Below are 20,194 nucleotides of genomic sequence, written 5' to 3'. Positions count from 1 at the left end.
AAAACGCTCATGAGTAAGAGCCCTTAGGCTGATTTGGTGATCCCTTTCCAAACTGAATAGCAGAACCTGCCACTCTATGGCCAATTTCAATCTTTTCGAAGGCAGAGAGAAAAGGGGAATCTGTCAGCCAAATCTCTTTGCTTTACTAGAATTCTCCTGATAAAGGTGTTTTCTCTCTAAGGGAGTTATTTAATGAAACCAGAATTTATCTCATAACATTAAGGGGCCCATTTACTTAGCTCGAGTGAAGGAATAGAATAAAAAAAACTTTGAATTTCGAATGATTTTTTTGGCTACTTCAACCTTCAACTTCGACTTCGAATCGAACGATTCGAACTAAAAATCGTTCGACTATTCGACCATTCGATCGTCGAAGTACTGTCTCTTTAAAAAAAACTTCGACCCCCTAGTTCGCCACCTAAAACCTAACGAAGTCAATGTTAGCCTATGGGGAAGGTCCCCATAGGCTTTCTAAGTATTTTTTGGTCGAAGAAAAATCGTTCAAAGGATTTAATCGTTCGATTGAACGATTTTCCGTTCGATCGATGATCGAAGTCGAAGGATTTCAATTCGGCAGTCGAATATCGAGGGTTAATTAACCCTCGATATTCGACCATAAGTAAATTTGCCCCATATAAAAAAAAAAGAACAACCAAACTCGATTTCATCGGATCATGAAAAAACTCCACAACAAATTGTGGTACGCACAATGAGCACACGGTTTTTAAAATGCACTCACACATTTAAAAAGTGCACACAAAAGAGTTTTGTGCCCATAGAGAAGAAGAAATTCAAGGGAACATCGCTTATGACTGCTTGACATTTGACAGATCTGCACCAAATAAAGTCCAATGTCCAGGGTTTGAGTTAACTGTTAGTATGACGTAGAGAGGAATATTCTGAGACAATTTGCAATTGGTTTTCATTTTTTATAATCTGTGGATTTTGAGTTATTTAGCTTTTTATTCAGCAGCTCTCCAGGCTGCATTTTTTGGCCTACGGAAACTTTATTGTAGCCCAGTACATAAGATAAACTGGTTATTTTTGAAACACACATTGTTCTTCCACTGAAATAGCCTCTTAATTTAATGAGAATAGCCGGATGATTCGCGGATTCAGTTGCAAAGTTTGTAACCCTGGTGTAACTTTATGTAGGTCGCAGACTTGGGTCTCAGTAACGTGCGCCAAGGAAATGTAAATATAAACCAGTTCCGTCTCTCTTCAGCCTGTGGGTCGGGTTTGTACTTGGCACCAGAGGTTTATGAAGGTCGTTACACTACAAAAGCGGATATTTTTTCACTTGGTGTTATTTCTTGGGCTACGATTAAATTCATTACCTTCAGGAAAACAGACTCCTTAAAGGAACTGCTCAGTATGTCAATTGTTTTGAACAGATCTGAAAAAATCCAGGCCAAAATCAGTTCATAATATTTGATTTACACATAAATAGCTCAGTAACTTGCAAATAAGGGATAAAGAATACAATGAAATCCGAGGAACCGCTCACAGGCGATTACAAAGCTTTAAATTTCTCAAGATTGGGGTTTATTCCTGGTCTGCCTTGTGTTTTACACCCTGTAACCATAGCGATCAATGTTTTTGTGCAACTGCTGTGAATTGTTGGACCAGGATGAATTTAGTGCATTCAGTGTCAGTCCAACACAGGCAGGTAAGAGACGTCTGGGGAAAGACAAGGATAAGAACAAAGGGGCAGATTTACTCGAGGGTGAAGAGGCTAACGCTTGCCTCAATTCACCAGGGAAATTGCAATCACTTCGCTAGCGAAATACATAGACGCTAGCGGTCATTCATCACCAGGCGACAATTCTCTCTGGCTAATGGACGTTACTCAATGAAATGCGGATTTTACTGAACGTTAACTCTTTCACCAGATTTGCCTTCTCCAGCTCAGACCAGATGAAGTGCATTGGAGTGTATAAATCTTCCTCAATCTTCTGTTACTTACATCATATTTTTTACTGGAAAAAGCTTCTAAGTCCAAAAAAAGATGGCGTCTTTTCCTTATTTCAGATTGACAGCCTGCAAAAGTCCTTAAAAAGTTTTTTTTGGGTGACCGGGTTCCCCCGTACATTTTCTAACATATGGCACAGAAGCTCATGTGAAGGGCAATATAACAACTTTATTTTATTAAGGTTCCCAGGCTTGTGTAATGTAATGTATTTGCTGCAACATATACGTCCATTCAACTTTAACTTCCCGCCAGTATGTAAATGAATCTGAGCGCAAGACCTGTAGTAAATTTGCGCTAGGCAGAGATGAACGCTAGCGCATCTTCGCTTTCAATTCCTCGCATTGCCCAAGTAACACTAGTGAAAATTCGACAGCGTTAGGTGCCCACAATGAAACTCCGCATTCCAGTGAATTAGCTCTGTCTAAGGGAATTTTCGTCTTGCGAAGTGTAGCGATGAGTGCTAAGCAGACGCTGGCAAATTTTCGCCCTCAAATAAATCTGCCCCCCAAAAGCAATGTTCTGATGCATAGATGCAAGCTGGAAAAAGGAGAAAAGGCACAGGATACACAACAGATAACAGATAAGCTCTGTATTATACAATGGGAGTCTTCAGATAGTATCTGTTATCTACTGTGTATCCTGTGCTTGAATGGCTGTCCCCATGGCTACACAGCAGCTTGTTTATATAAACTATAGTAGTACTTATCTGTTATCTACTGTGTATCCTGTGCTTGAATGGCTGCCCCCATGGCTACACAGCAGCTTGTTTATATAAACTATAGTAGTACTTATCTGTTATCTACTGTGTATCCTGTGCTTGAATGGCTGCCCCCATGGCTACACAGCAGCTTGTTTATATAAACTATAGTAGTACTTATCTGTTATCTACTGTGTATCCTGTGCTTGAATGGCTGCCCCCATGGCTACACAGCAGCTTGTTTATATAAACTATAGTAGTACTTATCTGTTATCTACTGTGTATCCTGTGCTTGAATGGCTGCCCCCATGGCTACACAGCAGCTTGTTTATATAAACTATAGTAGTACTTATCTGTTATCTACTGTGTATCCTGTGCTTGAATGGCTGTCCCCATGGCTACACAGCAGCTTGTTTATATAAACTATAGTAGTACTTATCTGTTATCTACTGTGTATCCTGTGCTTGAATGGCTGCCCCCATGGCTACACAGCAGCTTGTTTATATAAACTATAGTAGTACTTATCTGTTATCTACTGTGTATCCTGTGCTTGAATGGCTGCCCCCATGGCTACACAGCAGCTTGTTTATATAAACTATAGTAGTACTTATCTGTTATCTACTGTGTATCCTGTGCTTGAATGGCTGCCCCCATGGCTACACAGCAGCTTGTTTATATAAACTATAGTAGTACTTATCTGTTATCTACTGTGTATCCTGTGCTTGAATGGCTGCCCCCATGGCTACACAGCAGCTTGTTTATATAAACTATAGTAGTACTTATCTGTTATCTACTGTGTATCCTGTGCTTGAATGGCTGCCCCCATGGCTACACAGCAGCTTGTTTATATAAACTATAGTAGTACTTATCTGTTATCTACTGTGTATTCTGTGCTTGAATGGCTGCCCCCATGGCTACACAGCAGCTTGTTTATATAAACTATAGTAGTACTTATCTGTTATCTACTGTGTATCCTGTGCTTGAATGGCTGCCCCCATGGCTACACAGCAGCTTGTTTATATAAACTATAGTAGTACTTATCTGTTATCTACCGTGTATCCTGTGCTTGAATGGCTGCCCCCATGGCTACACAGCAGCTTGTTTATATAAACTATAGTAGTACTTATCTGTTATCTACTGTGTATCCTGTGCTTGAATGGCTGCCCCCATGGCTACACAGCAGCTTGTTTATATAAACTATAGTAGTGTTTCTGAAGCAAACACAGCAGTTTTACCAGTGCAGCACAACAGTACATTATATGTTCATTACTTTAAAACACTTTCATTTTTCTGGTGTTACTGTTCCTGTAAGTGTTTTACCTGCAGTGATTGGCACTGTCTGTACCATAATTGGTAGTAACACTATTTTAGGTGTATATAGATATATGCCAAGGTAAGAATCCTATTTCTGTTGGAGAACCCTAATGTGGAACTGCAAATACCTTTAAAGAATAAGAAGTCAGTAGCACATGAAGTTTACAAACTTATATTGGACACGTTAACTCTGAATTGCAGAGAGAGACTGGATGCATTCCAACTTGAGATTAGAATTAAACATTTGTCCTACGAAGAAAAACTGCAAAGATCTGGGTCATAGTGTCTCACGTCAGTATCAGACAAATATACTGTTTTTTTTTTACTGGATGTTACTATACCGGTTATTAAATCTGACCAGTGTTGAGAGCGTGGGTAAGTTATGCACCATTGTTATACACTTGTTTGAGTCTAGACACACTACCCTTTGGCTCAAAGTGAGCGGATATTAACTCGGTGGATGAGTCTGACAAGAAATGGCTGAGATTTAAAAAAAGTGGAAACATTTCTCTTAAATTAACATTCAGCGGGAATTGGATTTTAATCTATTAAAATGAATTGAATTCCATCACTGAAACGGCTGTTCATTATTAAGAAATGTGATGGTCAAGGAGAAAAATGAATTACTCTGGATCAGTATTGCGCATGATGGAAATTGAAGATCTATACTAAAGGGTGTGAAGCATTCGTCTTTTAAATTCCTCGTTTTCTCTTCTCGTTCACTTTCAGTCCCGTTATTGCAATTGATGCAACACCCTTTTCAACATGCGTTACAGCTAATGCACTTAAACTAATACTGCGAGAGCCATGCGCCATTGGTTGAATGTTTGTGCTCTGATTGGTGGTGTTTGACATCACAAGAACCAAAAGGTCAGATACATTTTACCAAGAAGTTTCTGGATATTTGATATTCCTTATGAGTCGTCATGCAGTTGTATAGCCTTATCTAATCAAAAACCTATATATATATATATCTCCATCAGTGACAGCACTCCATAATCAACCAAACTGGACAAAGAAAGGTCCCAGTGTGGACCGCAACGTTGGATATGCATCTGTCAATAAAATTCATCACTTTTTTTCACAAAAACATTGGAGTGCGGGTCCATTTAATATTATGTACTAGAAACCTTGACCAACGCACCCACCTTGAAAGAAATCCGGTAAGAGTGCACTCACCAAATTGACTTTGTATGTATATATATATATATATATAAAGAGTCCAAAGAGGTGCACACCTTCCCTGTAAGTAACTGCCCAGGTGCTGGTAAACAAATAGTATTATATTGTAACAAAAAAAACGCACTCACAGGACTTCAAAAGAAAGCTGCAAAGGCTGTGATTTATTGATCCGACGTTTCGGCTACAACTCTAGCCGTCCTCAGGATAAATCACAGCCTTTCCGGCTTTCTTTTGAAGTCCTGTGAGTGCGTTTTTTTTTGTTACAATATATATATATATATATATATATATATATATATATATATATATATATATAGTGAATAAAGTTCCCCCTTTTGTAAAATATAAGGATATTATAAGTTACCGAGGAGTTTCATGATCATATAAAAGTACGAGGCCGAAGGTCATGGTTTTTATACAGGTCATGGAACTCCGAGGTAAATAAACGTTTCAACCCTCAATGGGGTCTTTATCAAGATCTTGATAAAGACCCCATTGAGGGTTGAAACGTCGATTCAATAAAGCTTTTTTATTGCATAAGCCCCTAGAGTGCAACAGCATTTTTTCAAAGTTTATTAACTAATTTACTAACTCTTATTTAGGATCCTTGATAAAGGCCCCAAAGTGGGCCGAAATGTTGGAGACACTGTGATATTTCAATAAATTATCGAGTTTTTGGTCCTCTTTACAATTTTTATATATATATATATATATAACACACATCTTCTAAACACAAAATAAAGCAGGTGCACAAATAATACATTTATTCAGTCCATGTAAAGTTTGCCCAAATTCATCTTAACTGATGATTAAAATTATAAGGGAGAAGTTTACAGGGTCATGGAGCAGAGACAGCTCATTTGGCATCAAGTAATTATGTATTTGGATTAAGTTAATATGCTTAAACCATTGTGTTATATACACAGAGCAGTCAGGGTTCTTCTATAATTCAGCCTCAGGCCCTGGAGTGTAAGGGTTTTAGCACACGTTGCTACATGGGGAGATTAGTCGCCCAGCAAAAATTGCCTCTTCTTCAGGCGACTAATCTCCCCGAAATGTCTTCCAGCTGGCTAAAATGTAAACCACAGGTGGGATGGAACTCAGAATGCTTCTTTTCCGAAGTCGCCCGAAGTTGCCTCATGAGGAAACTTCGGAAAGCCGAAGTGATCCGAGTGCCATCTTGCTGGCGATTCACATTGTAGCTTGTGGGAAGTCATTTTGGGTAGATTTGTCACTGGGCAACTAATCTCACCAAGTAGCAGCGTGTGCCAGCACCCTTAGGGCAGAGACACACCTTGCTATTTCGGGAGATTAGTCGCCCAGCGAAAAATCACTTCTTCTTCGGGCAACTAATCTCTCCAAACTGCTGGCTAGAATTCGTCCGAGGTTCCTCGTGAGTGCTAGAATGTAAATCACCGGGGGGAAGGCACTTCGCCCGAAGAAGAAGCGATTTGTCGATCGGCGACTAATCTTCTGAAATAGCAGCGTGTGTCTCTGCCCTTAGGAATAAAATTATTGTACAATGTTGATTTAAGCAATCAAGCACGGCCATTCCTTGTACTTCAGGTCAGTGTCCTGATGGAACCAGGGGCGCGCCACCAATGAGTTGAGTTGAGAAGCTTGTCTCAGGCGCATGCCAGAGAGGTTTCCAGGGGCACCAAAAAGCCACTCCTGGTCCCTTTAAGAGATAAATTTCTGTTTTCCTTTACTAATGCGAGAGAGTGCAATTGCGCTCTCCACATTAGTGTTCCTGCCCGACAGGTAAGCCGGTGACGGGGGGGGCGGCATTGCAGGAGCCGTCTCAGGTGGCGCTTTCCTTAGAATCGCCGCTGGATGGAACGTCTATGATCTGCAACAGAGACCCGTTTTTTTTGGCACTGGGTTTAATATTAGGTTCTAAAATCACTTTGTAATCTCTTGTTTTAATGGTTCCGAGGACATATTCAAGGCACCCAGTTCCAGGGACCCCAAAGCATCCCAAAAACATCAGCCAACCTCATTCATGTTTGCAGGGATTGTGTTCTGGTTTTTTTTTCTCTCTTCCCTGTAAACAAATGTTGTTGTGCTTAACCAAATTATTTTCTACTAATTCTTCTTGTAATTTACAAATTATCTGTCCACAGGACATTGTTTTGACATTTGTTTTTGCAAATTCTAGTCAGGCTTTTGAAACTATTGTAGCTTGTGCCTAAAGCTGACCTTGAATCTGTCTTGAAGGTTCTTTCATCTCAGTCTGAACACTCAACGTTTCTCTTGCACCAACATCCAGGGAGACTTAAGATCCTGAGCTTGTCCTTGTTTTGCTTTATTACATCATTGTCACCTCCTTACCGTTCTCTTAATATTGATAAAAATTGGTTGAATAAACGAGAATCACATGCAAATTTTTGTTTTGGTTTTGTGTTTCCATTGCAAGCAAAAGAAAGACATCTGTGAATGTCATTGCACTGTTATTTTCTGACAGAACTGCTGCATTTTGAAAGAGCAAATTAACTAAGAGTTTTTGGTACAAGTCTGTAGTCACCTAAGGTTCTGACTGTGGTTTAAGTCATGTCTTGCCTTTATTGCATACTGGTAGCCATGTGCACATGGAAGATACAATTACTGAAGTTGCTGCAATTCCAGGATTCCCACTGTGGGTTGTGTCAATAGCCACAAAGAATCATGTGCCGACGTGCTGGAAATGAGGCAAAACACACAGTTTAACACATGCTAAAGTGCTGATCTCCCTGACCTTCTGTTGACTGTGATATGCTTTGGTGCTTTTATATGCATCATCTGCTCCCCACTAGTGTTCCCGGCTAATTCACTCTCAGTGCAACACCTTTGAAACTTGTGCCTTACTGAGTACGTACTTTTTTCGCACCCACTTCTACTCCAACAAACACAACTCTTGTGACTTCTGAGAAACGGTTTTCAATTCTGCTTCTCTATCTCTGCAGGGGTGGCTCTATAAAATTGCTTCAGCAGACGACTCCATAAAGGATCTCGGAAGGCTATTTATGTCTCTGTTTGGCTGCATCTTTTGTCTTTCTCTGTGTTACTAACTGGGCCAGCATGAAATGGAACCCCACTAAGTCACAACTGCCCATGCGGGGTAAAAAGTAACACCTGGAGCACAGACCCTGCTCCAACTCCTGCCAAAATACCTAGCAAAAGGTCCCTTAAGACCACAATAACATCAAGCCAGAGTTAGATTCACAAACTCCTAAATTGTTCTGGCCTTTTCAAGCACTTCTGATCACTGTCAGCTGCTGTTGGAAAGTCTGCAACCCCATAAACCCCCCACCAACTCACAACAATCTCTGCTGTTCCTCCACAACTCCAGCTGCCCCTTTGGAGGATGAAACCCCTTATTCTTCCACAGAGGAAGGGGCCATGAGAGAAGAAGGTGACTGGGAAAATCTGTTTTGCACTCTCCATATCTAGAAAGACCTGAAAGAGACCAAAAACTTGAATAAGCTTTTTGGGAAGAAGAAGAAGAAGAAGAAGAAGAAGAAGAAGAAGAAGAAGAAGAAGAAGAAGAAGAAGAAGAAGAAGAAAGTTTTTCATGTGCATGAGACAGTAGACGACATTATTAAGAAATATAATGGAAGACTCCAGATCAGAGACTGATCAAGGACAAAAGAATGGATGTCCTCTATCCTTATGATCCTATGGATCAGAAAACATAAAACCTTTTAAAAAATGTGTTTTCATCCTCCACAGCGGCCTTCAAACCCACAATTGCATCAGTGTCTCGCGCCCCGCTGGCTGGAATAAGCCTTTTCCGCATTTTCTGATTCAAGCATATTATATGTGCAACCACCTTACCAAAGTGCTCTTCCTGTGTGATTCTTCTGTGTGAAATCCCCTTTCAGTGGGAGCCAAGTGGTCTTTATGACTAAATTCATGAAGTGTTGACTCTGCCTTCATTTCTTTTTACTTTCTTCTGTTAATTCACTATTTGGCCCTGAGCTGGATGCCTTAATCGGCAATATTACAGAAGGCAAGCCAAAAAGCCCACATCTTCCAACACCCAATCTAAACAGCTCTTTCACTTATCAGGTCACCATGGGGAACAAGACAGCAGATGCCCTACATTAGCTCTTCTAAGAACTTACATCCATCCACGAAATCCAACTGGAACTATTAGAGATGTACTCCCAAGGTGTCCTGGGATACCAGCGTGCTCTCCTACATGGTACCATCATAGCATGCATTCTGACCAACAGGTCTATGTTGTGATGTCACTTTGTTACTAATTCCTTTTGTATCCCTTGCCCAAGCTGGCTCTGTTTACTACAGTTCTGCTTTATTTCTGGTTTCTGATCTCCTGCTTGACTCCTGTATGATCCTGACTCTGCCAGCCCTGATTCCTCACGTGCCTTCATTGCGACTCTTTTTAATCATTCCATCAGGACCACTCCTTGTGTCAGGGGGCCTAACGGCTCCCAGCGGGTGAAGTCCGGACCATGGAGGAAGCACAGGGCCAAAAGTCCAGATCGCAGTAGCCAAAGGGTTAAACAGGAGACTTGGTCAATTCTGAAATAATCAAGTTTATCTTCAATATTCCTTTCTCAGCATCTATTTCTCTTCATTCTCTCTTCATGCAGCAGTTGGGTTTCAGATAATCCAATATATCTTATAGGGGGGCTCCTTTCCTAGCAGATGAATTAGAGCTCACTCAAATAACTGATTCCAGTACAAAGAAATTCTAACTTTTGCACAAATCCTGCATATAGAGAGACATGATGTCTGGTGAGTTTAATAGAGTGAGCTCTAATACACCTTCTAGGCAAAAGGAGACCCCCCTATAAGATATATTGGATCTAACTGTCAGTGAATATCTGACACCCAACTGCTGCATGAAGAGAGAATGAAGAGAAACAGATGCTGAGAGAGGGTTAGTGAAGATAAACTTGATTGTTTCAGAAATGATCTAGAATATTTAATTGATTGTATTTAGAAAGCTTCTTATTTCAGTATGATGGAGCTTATATTACATTTTTATTTTCCCGATAGTTCTCAAGCTCAGAGCCATCTTCCTCTCCCTCACTCACAGAGGACAACCGATAAAGATCAAATTGGACAGAGCCACCATGGCCTACTGGGTGGAAATGAACTGTTGTTACTCAGTGTCGGACTGGGGGTCCTGGGCACACTGGGACTGTTACCTCGGGGGCCCCCTCACAGTGTCGACTGGGAAACCAGGGGCCCACCCAATGACCTTAGACCAGGGGCCAACTCTCAGTACTATTATTCTTCCTCATATTATAATCTATTATTCCATCTATTTATCCTCTTTGTTCTCATAAAAATTGGAAATGACCATGAAATAGGCCAAATGTTTATCAGCAGGAGGGACCACTGACACCTGGGCCCCCGGGAGTTTTCCTGGTATCTCAGTGGGCCAGTCCGACGCTGTTGTTACTTGACGGCATTTTTTATACTGGGACAAACCTTAAAATAAAACCTTACTGCAGTCACAGACAGGGCCGCCATCAGGGGGGGACAGGGGGGACTGTTGTCCCGGGCCCGGATGTTTTGGGGAGTTAAGGGGGGCCCGGCCGTGCTGCACTTACTTGCACAGCCGTTCCCCTGCATCCAAGCTCCGAATGACTTCTTCTTGTGTTCTGATTCGGCAGTGAAATGTAAGTCCCGGTAAAGCCACATGCTGATTGGTTGGGAGAAGTTTGAACCTCCCCTCAACTTTATCCAATCACCATGCGCCTTTACCGGGACTAACATTTCACTGGCGAATCAGAGCACAAGAAACTGAAGATACCGGCATCTGAATTCCCTGGCTAAGGTACGTGCAGTTTTTTTTTTCTTTTAACTTGTGGGAGCCCTGACCAATTGTTTTTTGTGTGTGGGGGCCCTTTGCTGTTTTTTTTTTTTTTAAAGATGTGTGGGGGCCCTGGCTAATAGTTTTTTTTTTTAAATGTGTGGGGGCCCTTTGCTATTTTTTTTTTAAGATGTGTGGGGGCCCTGGCTAATTGCTTTTTTTTTTAAATGTGTGGGGGCCCTTTGCTATTTTTTTTTTTTAAGATGTGTGGGGTCCCTGGCTAATAGTTTTTTTTTTAAAAAAAAATGTGTGAGGGCCCTGGCTAATTGTTTTTTTTTTTAAGATGTGTGGGGTCCCTGGCTAATTGATTTTTTTTTTTAAATGTGTGGGGGCCCTTTGCTATTTTTTTTTTTTTAAGATGTGTGGGGTCCCTGGCTAATAGTTTTTTTTTTAAAAAAAAATGTGTGAGGGCCCTGGCTAATTGTTTTTTTTTTTAAGATGTGTGGGGTCCCTGGCTAATTGATTTTTTTTTTAAATGTGTGGGGGCCATTTGCTATTTTTTTTATTTTTTTAAGATGTGTGGGGACCCTGGCTAATAGTTTTTTTTAAAAAATGTGTGGGGGCCCTGGATAATTGTTTTTTTTTAAATGTGTGGGGGCCCTTTGCTATTTTTTTTTTTTTAAGATGTGTGGGGGCCCTAGCTAATTGGGTTTTTTTTTGGAAAAAAAATGTGTGGGGGCCGTGGCTAATTGTGTTTTTTTTTTAAATGTGTAGGGGCCCTTTGCTATTTTTTTTTCAAGATGTGTGGGGGCCCTGGCTAATTGTTTTTTTTTAAAAAAATGTGTGGGGGCCCTGGCTAATTGTTTTTTATTTTTTAAAGATGCGTGGGGGCCCTGGCTAATTGTTTTTTTTTTTTTTTATGTGTGGGGCCCTGGCCACCAATGTTTTTTTTCTTTAACCACCACCTGACCACCAAAACTTGTAGGAGGGGTCTGGGCACCAAAGTTATTTTTTTAACTTGTAGGGGGGCACTTCATGTTTTAATGCCTGTGTCTTGTGTGGCCTTCATACTGAGGGAGGGGTGGCGAGGGGGGGCCCCAGAAAATTTTGTTGTGCGGGGCCCCGTGATTTCTGATGGCAGCCCTGGTCACAGATAAGATGTACAGTTTACTGCAGCTGTATATTTGTCACAACTATATCAGACTTATCAACTATTAGAGGCAAAGTACAGTTGTAGGAAACATAGTTGAGCCTATGAATAAGTGTTTGTTAACACGAAACGCGTAAGGCTGTGGACACAATAGAACTTTTTCACTTGGAAAACTATACCTGGTGGAAGTTTGCCTTTTTGGAGTTCCTGCTTCAAAGAATTTCCGGTTGTCCGCTCCCTATGCTGAGGGTTTGGGGCAGAGCACCTGGACCACTTCCCATATGTGGTGAGTTATTATTTACACACTTGAAGACCCTTATCTTACATATTCTGTAGTAAACATACAGCCTGGTCTGAATAGGGTTTTTTTTTTGTTTTTTTTGCAGTAGCATTGATTTTTATATGCTGTTTTTATTTATTTATTTTTGCATCCCTCTAAGTAGGTTGCATGAATACAGCCATTATTAAAGCAATTGCCTCCTACTGGCCTGTCCCTATGAGCAGATCTCCCTACTTTGCCTAATGTAGGCTTCAAGCAGAACTCATCATTAAACCAACAGGAGGGTTAGTACACTCTGCCGCCACTCTGCTAATATGTCTCATAAACTGTTCAATGTACTTGAACTGGTGAGTAACACAAGCACAATCATCAGCAGTAAATAGGAGCGTTTTTTTTTTCCAGGAACCTGTGTGCTTCAGGAATAACGAGGGAAAAACAAAAAAAAAACAGATTTGAATGTATTTCAAAAACAAGTTTAATCATTTCTACAGAAATGTACAGGAAGAATTGGTCTGTTATCTGTGTTGAAATCCAGACTCAGTTGAGGATAGACAAGACCCCCATAAAAATCATTTCCATATACAGTTTCCTGTTTAAATCCTGTATCTGCCATTTGCTTATGTCACGGAGACCCCCAACGGCCTTATCGTTTCAATCCCAGACTAGAAAGCTGCAGCATGAAAAGCGAAATCACTTTAAAACAGTACAAACATTAACAAATATACAACACTGTGGGGCAGGTTTATTAAAGGGCATGTAAAGGCAAAAAATTAAAATGCCATTTTTACTTTCTTTAATGAAAAAGAGACCCTTCTCCAAAATACTTTAATTAAAAAATTTGCACCATTTTTATAAGAAACCTGACTGTATGCAGTGAAATTCTCCCTTCATTTACTGCTGTGGATAGGAATTGTCAGACGGTCCCTAACTGCTCTGCAGGGAAACAATCATACTTATGAACAGCAGGGGGAGCCCCCGCCTTACTTCCCAGCCATGCAGAACTCAAGCAGCTTTGTTTGTTTCCCTGTTTTGATCATTTATGACGATCCCTAAGCTGCCCAGACCACACTGAGCATGTGCACAGTCTTGGTCTTGCAAAGATGTATAACAAAGTTACAAGATGGTGACCCCCTGTGGCCAACTTTGAAAGCATAAATCATTTGTTTGATTAGGCTTGTGGTGCAGTAAGTTCATGTTTATATTTAGTATACAAAATACAGCATTTCTAGCCTTATTCTATTTTACACTTTACTTACCCTTTAAGGGTCGAATAGGAAAATTCAAATTTGAATTTTTGTTTGGTAAAAACTCTCAAATTCAAATTGTGAATTATCGAAACTCGATTTGAATTTGAATTAGAATTTTCAGATTTATCAAACCTATACCCTGGGAATGATTCAAATTCAACTATTCGCCACATTAAATCTGCCGAGTTCACGTATAAGTCAGAGAGAGTTTCTGCAACCAGTTTGAAGATGTTATTAGTATTCCTGATATTTGAGTTTTTTTCTCTGAAAAAACTAGAATGTCAGGAATTCTAATAACATCTTCAAATTCGGAGGAAAAAACTTGATTCAAGTTTAGTTGAATTCAATTCGAATTTGATTCAAGTTTACGAGTCGGTAACATTAGTTCAAGTTTTAGATATTCAATTTTTTTCTTAAATAACCTCCCAATTGAATTTCAAGTATATTCAAATTTATTAGAGTTAAAAAAACTCACATGAATTCGAAATTGGTCTGGATTATCTCCTTTCCCTAATTTATTAAAGGTCAGGTATTTTTCCGAGTCAATTTTGACTCCAAATGAGGTTTTCTTTGGATGTTATTTTTTTTCATATTCATGAATTGTGAAAATATTTTTTAAGCATTTATTAGTGATTTTTTTGGGGAAAATAGATGTTTTTGCTCTTTTTTTTTGACCAATATTTTTTACCAGAAGTTGGAGTCTATGGCAAAATTGTTGGACCCCAGTGAAGGTAAAATGTGCAAAAAAAAAATAATAATTTGCAAATGAGAAATTCTTACCAATACTCCAGTGTATGGGAAATGCAGGTTAGCGATTCAGCCGACTGGAGAGAAACTGCACAGTAAATAACTTCTTGCAGACATTGTCATCTGTTTTCTGGGTGACCTGTTTCTGTGCTTATTACAAACGTAATACTCGCTGGTAGGTTCACTGGGCCACGAATCTCTCATTTGGCTCAGCTGAAAAGTCCGGAAAACAAGTCTGATCCAAGGTTGGTTTGTACTGTTCTCCAGCCTGCGGCCATGGAGGCAAACATGGATGAATTGGTAGATGTGATGCACCGCTAGAGCCCATAATCACTAACATCTTTTACTATCCTTCATTGGAACATTCTAACATCCCATTTGTCCTTATTAAACAGAAGAGAAGGACTGGCGTATTAATTCAGGATTTACTAAGGGCAGAGACACACGGTCAGATTCGATGACTAATCTCCCTGAACTGCCTCCCCACTGGCTACAATGTAAATCGTCGGCAGGGTGGCACCTGCGCTTCGTTTTCCTAAGTCGCCTTACTAGATAAATTCAAGCACAGGATACACAGTAGATAACAGATATGTTCTGAAGAATCCCATTGTATACTATACAGCTTATTTGTTGTGTATCATGTGCCTTTTCTTGTTTTAGCTTTGAATGGCTGCCCCCATGGCTACACAGCAGTTTGTTTATATAAACTATAGTAGTACTTATCTGTTATCTACTGTGTATCCTGTGCTTGAATGGCTGCCCCCATGGCTACACAGCAGCTAGTTTATATAAACTATAGTAGTACTTATCTGTTATCTACTGTGTATCCTGTGCTTGAATGGCTGCCCCCATGGCTACACAGCAGCTTGTTTATATAAACTATAGTAGTACTTATCTGTTATCTACTGTGTATCCTGTGCTTGAATGGCTGCCCCCATGGCTACACAGCAGCTTGTTTATATAAACTATAGTAGTACTTATCTGTTATCTACTGTGTATCCTGTGCTTGAATGGCTGCCCCCATGGCTACACAGCAGCTTGTTTATATAAACTATAGTAGTACTTATCTGTTATCTACTGTGTATCCTGTGCTTGAATGGCTGCCCCATTGCTACACAGCAGCTTGTTTATAGAAACTATAGTAGTACTTATCTGTTATCTACTGTGTATCCTGTGCTTGAATGGCAGCCCCCATGGCTACACAGCAGCTTGTTTATATAAACTATAGTAGTACTTATCTGTTATCTACTGTGTATCCTGTGCTTGAATGGCTGCCCCCATGGCTACACAGCAGCTTGTTTATATAAACTATAGTAGTACTTATCTGTTATCTACTGTGTATCCTGTGCTTGAATGGCTGCCCCCATGGCTACACAGCAGCTAGTTTATATAAACTATAGTAGTACTTATCTGTTATCTACTGTGTATCCTGTGCTTGAATGGCTGCCCCATGGCTACACAGCAGTTTGTTTATATAAACTATAGTAGTACTTATCTGTTATCTACTGTGTATCCTGTGCTTGAATGGCTGCCCCCATGGCTACACAGCAGCTAGTTTATATAAACTATAGTAGTACTTATCTGTTATCTACTGTGTATCCTGTGCTTGAATGGCTGCCCCCATGGCTACACAGCAGCTAGTTTATATAAACTATAGTAGTACTTATCTGTTATCTACTGTGTATCCTGTGCTTGAATGGCTGCCCCCATGGCTACACAGCAGCTTGTTTATATAAACTATAGTAGTACTTATCTGTTATCTACTGTGTATCCTGTGCTTGAATGGCTGCCCCCATGGCTACACAGCAGCTTGTTTATATAAACTATAGTAGTACTTATCTGTTATCTACTGTGTATCCTGTGCTTGAATGGCTGCCCCCATGGCTACACAGCAGCTTGTTTATATAAACTATAGTAGTACTTATCTGTTATCTACTGTGTATCCTGTGCTTGAATGGCTGCCCCATTGCTACACAGCAGCTTGTTTATAGAAACTATAGTAGTACTTATCTGTTATCTACTGTGTATCCTGTGCTTGAATGGCAGCCCCCATGGCTACACAGCAGCTTGTTTATATAAACTATAGTAGTACTTATCTGTTATCTACTGTGTATCCTGTGCTTGAATGGCTGCCCCCATGGCTACACAGCAGCTTGTTTATATAAACTATAGTAGTAATTATCTGTTATCTACTGTATATCCTGTGCTTGAATGGCTTTCCCCATGGCTACACAGCGCTTGTTTATATAAACTATAGTAGTACTTATCTGTTATCTACTGTGTATCCTGTGCTTGAATGGCAGCCCCCATGGCTACACAGCAGCTTGTTTATATAAACTATAGTAGTACTTATCTGTTATCTACTGTGTATCCTGTGCTTGAATGGCTGCCCCCATGGCTACACAGCAGCTTGTTTATATAAACTATAGTAGTAATTATCTGTTATCTACTGTATATCCTGTGCTTGAATGGCTGCCCCATTGCTACACAGCGCTTGTTTATATAAACTATAGTAGTACTTATCTGTTATCTACTGTGTATCCTGTGCTTGAATGGCTGCCCCCATGGCTACACAGCAGCTTGTTTATATAAACTATAGTAGTAATTATCTGTTATCTACTGTATATCCTGTGCTTGAATGGCTGCCCCATTGCTACACAGCGCTTGTTTATATAAACTATAGTAGTACTTATCTGTTATCTACTGTGTATCCTGTGCTTGAATGGCAGCCCCCATGGCTACACAGCAGCTTGTTTATATAAACTATAGTAGAGTTTCTAAAGCAAACATCCGTTCCAACAATGCATACAATTATATTTTCATTACTTTACTTTTATTTTTTGCTGTTACTGTTCCTTTGAAGTTCAAGTTGTGTTTTACATGAGTTTCAAGGGTTTAAAAAACTAGAATTTTGATTAAAAAAAAAAAAAGAAAACTAGATTTTTTTCAGATTTATTATACCCCAACCCTGGAAATAGCTAGAATCCGGAAATACATCATGTAAAACCTGTCGATGTCATGTAGGAGTCGATGGCAGAGGTCCCTTGAACCGTTTGAAGATGTCAATAGCCTTCATGATGTTTGAGGGTTTTTTTTTGGAGGGTTATGTCAGAAATTCGAGATTTTTCTCCCCAAAACTCTATCAGTTCGAGTTTTTGGATCATTATCACCAAACTCGCCGACCTTTTTCTTAAATTAGAAACCATTCAAGTTGTAAGAGGTATAAAAAAAAACTCTTAAATGTGACCTTTGATAAATAACACCCTTAGTATTTAACCTGCAGTGTCCTGCTGCTACTGCTTGGTGTGTGTATATATAATACACTAAAGCCATGAATATCCTGTAAATTATATCCTTATAAACGGTGAGTTCTGATGTCATCAGTTATAAACGGTGAGTTCTGATGTCATTTCTGTCACATGACTCACTGAAATTTGTGTATTATAATAAATAAAGTACCCCCAGTTGTAAAATATGAGGATATTAGAAGTTACCTCGGAGTTCCATGACCTGTATAATAACACTCGGCCTTCAGCCTCGTACTTTTATATGGTCATGAAACTCCTCGGTAACATAATATCCTTATATTTTACAAGAGGGGGTACTTTATTCATTATATATTTAGCTTGGTTAATTAGAGACATACCAATTCTAGTCAACCAACAAAGCCTGTGCTTGTGAGAATTTATTCCCTGAGTTCATTTACGTCACTTACATTCCGCACTTAATTCTCATCCCCTGACCTTTCTTCTTCTCAAGGTTATTGATCAAAGCCCATTTATTTAATGCATTTACTGCTCAGTTACTTGGGGATGTGTCCCACTATAAATAGTTTGGTCTATTCACAAAAATATTTCTGGTTATTATTTATTTGAATGCGTCAAACCCACTGAGTCAACTGTATCAAGCACAGGTCACAGTGGGTGAGATCTACAAGTATGTGACCCATTGAGCCAAAACAAGAAACAGCAATAATGCAGGAAATATGTTTTGTGTACAAGGCAAAAAGCAATTCAATACAGTCACCGATGAATGAAAAATGGTGCTAGTTCCACAAGGGACGGTGCAAATGAGGACTTACTATAAATGGGCACATTTATAAAAACATGTAAACACAAAAGCATCCCAAAAATTCAATTTTCTACCTTTTGTTACCCAGGTCGTTGCCATGTAAACCAGTGTGTAAAAAGGTTACTCAACACGCTGTACTACATGATACATTTAATTGGCAAATCTACATTTCACTAACTATTCCAGTTTCTATGCAAGTTTACTAGAATTGGCAGCATAGTATTTTGAAAATAGAAAAAGGGCCAAAAAAAATTTGCCAACTCGGAGCGCAGCAAATGTTTTGACCACGCTCATTTTGTGGCCACACCCCCTAATTACCATGTACATTTTTCAAAAATTGGTAGGTTATCAAGTCTGTTGGGACAGAAGCTGCATTTAATGAATATAAACACTATAATAAATGTTGTAAATTAGCAATCCGGAAGGCAAAGAAAAGAAATGAAGAGTGCATTGCGGCTGAGGCTAAGACTAACCACAAAAAGTTTTTTTAAAGTATATTAATATAAAAAATATGCAGGTTGAGAGTGTTGCTCCTTTAAATAATGGTACCAGGATGGTTGTAACAGATACAGAAATGTGCTAAATCAGTTCTTTTCTTCCGTGTATACAATAGAGGAGTCTGAGTTCCCAGGCTCACTTCATAGCTGCACTAATGGCTCAGCTCAATCTAGTCAGTGGCTGACTCAGGATATGATCCATAAAGCTTTAATAAAAATTAATGTAAACAAGGCTCCAGGGCCTGATGGCATACACCCCCGGGTTCTAAGAGAGCTTAGTTCAGTTTTAAACCAGCTGATTTTCTCAGATTCACTTTCATCTGGTATGTTACCTATGGATTGGAGAAAAGCTGATGTCTTTCCAATATTTAAAAAGGGATTACGATCTCAGCCTGGCAATTATAGGCCAGTGAGCTTGACATCTGTGGTGGGGAAATTATTTGAAGGCTTGTTAAGGGATCACATTCAAAATGCTGTCCTAGTGAATGGCATTATGAGCAACAATCAGCATGGCTTTATGAAGGATAGGTCATGTCAGACTAATTTGATTGCTTTTTATGATGAGGTAAGTAAGATGCTGGACAGTGGGGGGGGGGGGCAGTAGATGTGATCTATTTTGATTTTGCCAAAGCGTTTGATACTGTGCCCCACAAACGACTGCTTTCTAAACTAAGGTCTGTTGGGCTTAATGAAGTCGTTTGCACATGGATAGGAAACTGGCTATAGGATCGGGTACAGAGGGGGGTTGTTAATGGGACATTGGAGTAAGGTTCTTAGTGGGGTCCCCCAGGGCTCAGTACTAGAATATGTCATACAGTTTTGGTCTCCAGCGCTCAAACAGGACATTATTGTATTAGAGAGGGTACAGAGAAGGGCAACTAAGCTGGTAAAGGGAAAATCTTAGCTATGAGGAAAGACTGGCCAAATTGGGGATGTTCACGCTGGAGAAGAGGCGCTTAAGGGGTGATATGATAACTGTGTATAAATATATAAGGGGATCATATAATAATCTCTCTAATGATTTATTTACCAGTAGGTCTTTCCAGCTGACACAAGGTCACCCATTCCGATTAGAAGAAAAGAGGTTCCAGCTAAATATTGGGAAGGGGTTTGTTACAGTGAGAGCTGTGAAGATGTGGAATTGTCTCCCTGAATCAGTGGTACAGGCTGATACATTAGATAGGTACAAGGAAGGGTCGGATGCTTTATTCACCAGTAGCTCCTCCCAGCAGACAGGAGGGAGCCAATGAGATTAGAGGAGGGAAAGGGG

Source organism: Xenopus laevis, chromosome 5L (assembly GCF_017654675.1).
Source record: "Xenopus laevis strain J_2021 chromosome 5L, Xenopus_laevis_v10.1, whole genome shotgun sequence".
NCBI classification, from domain to species: domain Eukaryota; kingdom Metazoa; phylum Chordata; class Amphibia; order Anura; family Pipidae; genus Xenopus; species Xenopus laevis.
The sequence above is the reverse complement of the archived record's forward strand: the minus strand, read 5'-3'. Positions refer to the sequence as shown.